Below are 9620 nucleotides of genomic sequence, written 5' to 3'. Positions count from 1 at the left end.
CATTACAACAGTCAAACATTACAGCAACAAACATTACAGCAACAAACATTACAACAGTCAAACATTACAAAAACAAACATTACAACAGTCAAACATTACAACAACAAACATTACAACAGTCAAACATTACAACAACAAACAATACAACAACAAACATTACAACAACAAACATTACAACAGTCAAACATTACAACAACAAACATTACAACAGTCAAACATTACAACAGTCAAACATTACAACAACAAACATTACAACAACAAACATTACAACAGTCAAACATTACAACAACAAACATTACAACAGTCAAACATTACAACAACAAACAACAGTCAAAAATTACAACAACAAACAATACAACAGTCAAACATTACAACAGTCAAACATTACAACAGTCAAACATTGCAACAACAAACATTTCAACAGTCAAACATTTCAACAGTCAAACATTACAACAACAAACATTACAACAGTCAAACATTACAACAACAAACAATACAACAGTCAAACATTACAACAACAAACATTACAACAACAAACATTACAACAACAAACAATACAACAGTCAAACATTACAACAGTCAAACATTACAACAGTCAAACAATACAACAGTCAAACATTACAACAGTCAAACATAACAACAGTCAAACAATACAACAGTCAAACATTACAACAACAAACATTACAACAGTCAAACATTACAACAACAAACATTACAACAGTCAAACAATACAACAGTCAAACATTACAACAACAAACATTACAACAGTCAAATATTACAACAACAAACAATACAACAGTCAAACATTACAACAACAAACATTACAACAACAAACAATACAACAGTCAAACCTTACAACAACAAACATTACAACAGTCAAATATTACAACAACAAACATTACAACAGTCAAACATTACAACAACAAACATTACAACAGTCAAACAATACAACAACAAACATTACAATAACAAACATTACAACAACAAACATTACAACAGTCAAACATTACAACAACAACATTACAACAACAAACATTACAACAGTCAAATATTACAACAGTCAAACAATACAACAGTCAAACATTACAACAGTCAAACATTACAACAACAAACAACAGTCAAACATTACAACAGTCAAAGAATACAACAGTCAAACATTACAACAACAAACATTACAACAACAAACATTACAACAGTCAAACATTACAACAACAAACATTACAACAGTCAAACATTACAACAGTCAAACATTACAATGTCAAACATTACAACAGTCAAACATTACAACAGTCAAACATTACAACAACAAACATTACAACAACAAACATTACAACAGTCAAACATTACAACAGTCAAACATTACAGCAACAAACATTACAGCAACAAACATTACAACAGTCAAACATTACAAAAACAAACATTACAACAGTCAAACATTACAACAACAAACATTACAACAGTCAAACATTCCAACAACAAACAATACAACAACAAACATTACAACAACAAACATTACAACAGTCAAACATTACAACAACAAACATTACAACAGTCAAACATTACAACAACAAACATTACAACAACAAACATTACAACAGTCAAACATTACAACAACAAACATTACAACATTCAAACATTACAACATTCAAACAATACAACAACAATCATTACAACAGTCAAACATTACAACAGTCAAACATTACAACAGTCAAACATTACAACAACAAACATTACAACAGTCAAACATTACAACAACAAACAATACAACAGTCAAACATTACAACAACAAACATTACAACAGTCAAACATTACAACAACAAACATTACAACAGTCAAACATTACAACAGTCAAACATTACAACAACAAACATTACAACAACAAACATTACAACAGTCAAACAATACAACAGTCAAACATTACAACAGTCAAACATTACAACAGTCAAACATTACAACAACAAACATTACAACAGTCAAACAATACAACAGTCAAACATTACAACAGTCAAACATTACAGCAGTCAAACATTACAACAACAAACATTACAACAGTCAAATATTACAACAACAAACAATACAACAGTCAAACATTACAACAACAAACATTACAACAACAAACATTACAACAACAAACATTACAACAACAAACACTACAACAACAAACATTACAACAGTCAAACATTACAACAGTCAAACATTACAACAGTCAAACATTACAACAGTCAAACAATACAACAGTCAAACATTACAACAACAAACATTACAACAGTCAAACATTACAACAACAACATTACAACAACAAACATTACAACAGTCAAACATTATAACAACAAACAACAGTCAAAAATTACAACAACAAACAATACAACAGTCAAACATTACAACAGTCAAACATTACAACAGTCAAACATTTCAACAGTCAAACATTACAACAACAAACATTACAACAGTCAAACATTACAACAACAAACAATACAACAGTCAAACATTACAACAACAAACATTACAACAACAAACATTACAACAACAAACAATACAACAGTCAAACATTACAACAGTCAAACATTACAACAGTCAAACAATACAACAGTCAAACATTACAACAGTCAAACATAACAACAGTCAAACAATACAACAGTCAAACATTACAACAACAAACATTACAACAGTCAAACATTACAACAACAAACATTACAACAGTCAAACAATACAACAGTCAAACATTACAACAACAAACATTACAACAGTCAAATATTACAACAACAAACAATACAACAGTCAAACATTACAACAACAAACATTACAACAACAAACAATACAACAGTCAAACCTTACAACAACAAACATTACAACAGTCAAATATTACAACAACAAACATTACAACAGTCAAACATTACAACAACAAACATTACAACAGTCAAACAATACAACAACAAACATTACAATAACAAACATTACAACAACAAACATTACAACAGTCAAACATTACAACAACAACATTACAACAACAAACATTACAACAGTCAAATATTACAACAGTCAAACAATACAACAGTCAAACATTACAACAGTCAAACATTACAACAACAAACAACAGTCAAACATTACAACAGTCAAAGAATACAACAGTCAAACATTACAACAACAAACATTACAACAACAAACATTACAACAGTCAAACATTACAACAACAAACATTACAACAGTCAAACATTACAACAGTCAAACATTACAATGTCAAACATTACAACAGTCAAACATTACAACAGTCAAACATTACAACAACAAACATTACAACAACAAACATTACAACAGTCAAACATTACAACAGTCAAACATTACAGCAACAAACATTACAGCAACAAACATTACAACAGTCAAACATTACAAAAACAAACATTACAACAGTCAAACATTACAACAACAAACATTACAACAGTCAAACATTACAACAACAAACAATACAACAACAAACATTACAACAACAAACATTACAACAGTCAAACATTACAACAACAAACATTACAACAGTCAAACATTACAACAGTCAAACATTACAACAACAAACATTACAACAACAAACATTACAACAGTCAAACATTACAACAACAAACATTACAACAGTCAAACATTACAACAACAAACAACAGTCAAAAATTACAACAACAAACAATACAACAGTCAAACATTACAACAGTCAAACATTACAACAGTCAAACATTGCAACAACAAACATTTCAACAGTCAAACATTTCAACAGTCAAACATTACAACAACAAACATTACAACAGTCAAACATTACAACAACAAACAATACAACAGTCAAACATTACAACAACAAACATTACAACAACAAACATTACAACAACAAACAATACAACAGTCAAACATTACAACAGTCAAACATTACAACAGTCAAACAATACAACAGTCAAACATTACAACAGTCAAACATAACAACAGTCAAACAATACAACAGTCAAACATTACAACAACAAACATTACAACAGTCAAACATTACAACAACAAACATTACAACAGTCAAACAATACAACAGTCAAACATTACAACAACAAACATTACAACAGTCAAATATTACAACAACAAACAATACAACAGTCAAACATTACAACAACAAACATTACAACAACAAACAATACAACAGTCAAACCTTACAACAACAAACATTACAACAGTCAAATATTACAACAACAAACATTACAACAGTCAAACATTACAACAACAAACATTACAACAGTCAAACAATACAACAACAAACATTACAATAACAAACATTACAACAACAAACATTACAACAGTCAAACATTACAACAACAACATTACAACAACAAACATTACAACAGTCAAATATTACAACAGTCAAACAATACAACAGTCAAACATTACAACAGTCAAACATTACAACAACAAACAACAGTCAAACATTACAACAGTCAAAGAATACAACAGTCAAACATTACAACAACAAACATTACAACAACAAACATTACAACAGTCAAACATTACAACAACAAACATTACAACAGTCAAACATTACAACAGTCAAACATTACAATGTCAAACATTACAACAGTCAAACATTACAACAGTCAAACATTACAACAACAAACATTACAACAACAAACATTACAACAGTCAAACATTACAACAGTCAAACATTACAGCAACAAACATTACAGCAACAAACATTACAACAGTCAAACATTACAAAAACAAACATTACAACAGTCAAACATTACAACAACAAACATTACAACAGTCAAACATTACAACAACAAACAATACAACAACAAACATTACAACAACAAACATTACAACAGTCAAACATTACAACAACAAACATTACAACAGTCAAACATTACAACAACAAACATTACAACAACAAACATTACAACAGTCAAACATTACAACAACAAACATTACAACATTCAAACATTACAACATTCAAACAATACAACAACAATCATTACAACAGTCAAACATTACAACAGTCAAACATTACAACAGTCAAACATTACAACAACAAACATTACAACAGTCAAACATTACAACAACAAACAATACAACAGTCAAACATTACAACAACAAACATTACAACAGTCAAACATTACAACAACAAACATTACAACAGTCAAACATTACAACAGTCAAACATTACAACAACAAACATTACAACAACAAACATTACAACAGTCAAACAATACAACAGTCAAACATTACAACAGTCAAACATTACAACAGTCAAACATTACAACAACAAACATTACAACAGTCAAACAATACAACAGTCAAACATTACAACAAACATTACAACAGTCAAACATTACAACAACAAACAATACAACAGTCAAACATTACAATAACACACATTACAACAACAAACATTACAACAGTCAAACATTACAACAGTCAAACATTACAACAGTCAAACAATACAACAGTCAAACATTACAACAGTCAAACATTACAACAACAAACATTACAACAGTCAAACATTACAACAGTCAAACATTACAACAACAAACAACAGTCAAACATTACAACAACAAACAATACAACAGTCAAACATTACAACAGTCAAACATTACAACAGTCAAACATTACAACAACAAACAATACAACAGTCAAACATTACAACAACAAACATTACAACAACAAACATTACAACAGTCAAACAATACAACAGTCAAACATTACAACAACAAACATTACAACAGTCAAACATTACAACAACAAACATTACAACAGTCAAACAATACAACAGTCAAACATTACAACAGTCAAACATTACAGCAGTCAAACATTACAACAACAAACATTACAACAGTCAAATATTACAACAACAAACAATACAACAGTCAAACATTACAACAACAAACATTACAACAACAAACATTACAACAACAAACATTACAACAACAAACACTACAACAACAAACATTACAACAGTCAAACATTACAACAGTCAAACATTACAACAGTCAAACATTACAACAGTCAAACAATACAACAGTCAAACATTACAACAACAAACATTACAACAGTCAAACATTACAACAACAACATTACAACAACAAACATTACAACAGTCAAACATTATAACAACAAACAACAGTCAAAAATTACAACAACAAACAATACAACAGTCAAACATTACAACAGTCAAACATTACAACAGTCAAACATTGCAACAACAAACATTTCAACAGTCAAACATTTCAACAGTCAAACATTACAACAACAAACATTACAACAGTCAAACATTACAACAACAAACAATACAACAGTCAAACATTACAACAACAAACATTACAACAACAAACATTACAACAACAAACAATACAACAGTCAAACATTACAACAGTCAAACATTACAACAGTCAAACAATACAACAGTCAAACATTACAACAGTCAAACATAACAACAGTCAAACAATACAACAGTCAAACATTACAACAACAAACATTACAACAGTCAAACATTACAACAACAAACATTACAACAGTCAAACAATACAACAGTCAAACATTACAACAACAAACATTACAACAGTCAAATATTACAACAACAAACAATACAACAGTCAAACATTACAACAACAAACATTACAACAACAAACAATACAACAGTCAAACCTTACAACAACAAACATTACAACAGTCAAATATTACAACAACAAACATTACAACAGTCAAACATTACAACAACAAACATTACAACAGTCAAACAATACAACAACAAACATTACAATAACAAACATTACAACAACAAACATTACAACAGTCAAACATTACAACAACAACATTACAACAACAAACATTACAACAGTCAAATATTACAACAGTCAAACAATACAACAGTCAAACATTACAACAGTCAAACATTACAACAACAAACAACAGTCAAACATTACAACAGTCAAAGAATACAACAGTCAAACATTACAACAACAAACATTACAACAACAAACATTACAACAGTCAAACATTACAACAACAAACATTACAACAGTCAAACATTACAACAGTCAAACATTACAATGTCAAACATTACAACAGTCAAACATTACAACAGTCAAACATTACAACAACAAACATTACAACAACAAACATTACAACAGTCAAACATTACAACAGTCAAACATTACAGCAACAAACATTACAGCAACAAACATTACAACAGTCAAACATTACAACAACAAACATTACAACAGTCAAACATTACAACAACAAACAATACAACAGTCAAACATTACAACAACAAACATTACAACAGTCAAACATTACAACAACAAACATTACAACAGTCAAACATTACAACAGTCAAACATTACAACAACAAACATTACAACAACAAACATTACAACAGTCAAACAATACAACAGTCAAACATTACAACAGTCAAACATTACAACAGTCAAACATTACAACAACAAACATTACAACAGTCAAACAATACAACAGTCAAACATTACAACAAACATTACAACAGTCAAACATTACAACAACAAACAATACAACAGTCAAACATTACAATAACACACATTACAACAACAAACATTACAACAGTCAAACATTACAACAGTCAAACATTACAACAGTCAAACAATACAACAGTCAAACATTACAACAGTCAAACATTACAACAACAAACATTACAACAGTCAAACATTACAACAGTCAAACATTACAACAACAAACAACAGTCAAACATTACAACAACAAACAATACAACAGTCAAACATTACAACAGTCAAACATTACAACAGTCAAACATTACAACAACAAACAATACAACAGTCAAACATTACAACAACAAACATTACAACAACAAACATTACAACAGTCAAACAATACAACAGTCAAACATTACAACAACAAACATTACAACAGTCAAACATTACAACAACAAACATTACAACAGTCAAACAATACAACAGTCAAACATTACAACAGTCAAACATTACAGCAGTCAAACATTACAACAACAAACATTACAACAGTCAAATATTACAACAACAAACAATACAACAGTCAAACATTACAACAACAAACATTACAACAACAAACATTACAACAACAAACATTACAACAACAAACACTACAACAACAAACATTACAACAGTCAAACATTACAACAGTCAAACATTACAACAGTCAAACATTACAACAGTCAAACAATACAACAGTCAAACATTACAACAACAAACATTACAACAGTCAAACATTACAACAACAACATTACAACAACAAACATTACAACAGTCAAACATTATAACAACAAACAACAGTCAAAAATTACAACAACAAACAATACAACAGTCAAACATTACAACAGTCAAACATTACAACAGTCAAACATTGCAACAACAAACATTTCAACAGTCAAACATTTCAACAGTCAAACATTACAACAACAAACATTACAACAGTCAAACATTACAACAACAAACAATACAACAGTCAAACATTACAACAACAAACATTACAACAACAAACATTACAACAACAAACAATACAACAGTCAAACATTACAACAGTCAAACATTACAACAGTCAAACAATACAACAGTCAAACATTACAACAGTCAAACATAACAACAGTCAAACAATACAACAGTCAAACATTACAACAACAAACATTACAACAGTCAAACATTACAACAACAAACATTACAACAGTCAAACAATACAACAGTCAAACATTACAACAACAAACATTACAACAGTCAAATATTACAACAACAAACAATACAACAGTCAAACATTACAACAACAAACATTACAACAACAAACAATACAACAGTCAAACCTTACAACAACAAACATTACAACAGTCAAATATTACAACAACAAACATTACAACAGTCAAACATTACAACAACAAACATTACAACAGTCAAACAATACAACAACAAACATTACAATAACAAACATTACAACAACAAACATTACAACAGTCAAACATTACAACAACAACATTACAACAACAAACATTACAACAGTCAAATATTACAACAGTCAAACAATACAACAGTCAAACATTACAACAGTCAAACATTACAACAACAAACAACAGTCAAACATTACAACAGTCAAAGAATACAACAGTCAAACATTACAACAACAAACATTACAACAACAAACATTACAACAGTCAAACATTACAACAACAAACATTACAACAGTCAAACATTACAACAGTCAAACATTACAATGTCAAACATTACAACAGTCAAACATTACAACAGTCAAACATTACAACAACAAACATTACAACAACAAACATTACAACAGTCAAACATTACAACAGTCAAACATTACAGCAACAAACATTACAGCAACAAACATTACAACAGTCAAACATTACAAAAACAAACATTACAACAGTCAAACATTACAACAACAAACATTACAACAGTCAAACATTACAACAACAAACAATACAACAACAAACATTACAACAACAAACATTACAACAGTCAAACATTACAACAACAAACATTACAACAGTCAAACATTACAACAACAAACATTACAACAACAAACATTACAACAGTCAAACATTACAACAACAAACATTACAACATTCAAACATT

The sequence above is a fragment of the Salmo salar genome, chromosome ssa12 (assembly GCF_905237065.1).
Source record: "Salmo salar chromosome ssa12, Ssal_v3.1, whole genome shotgun sequence".
Taxonomy (NCBI): domain Eukaryota; kingdom Metazoa; phylum Chordata; class Actinopteri; order Salmoniformes; family Salmonidae; genus Salmo; species Salmo salar.
This window is presented reverse-complemented; position numbering follows the sequence as displayed.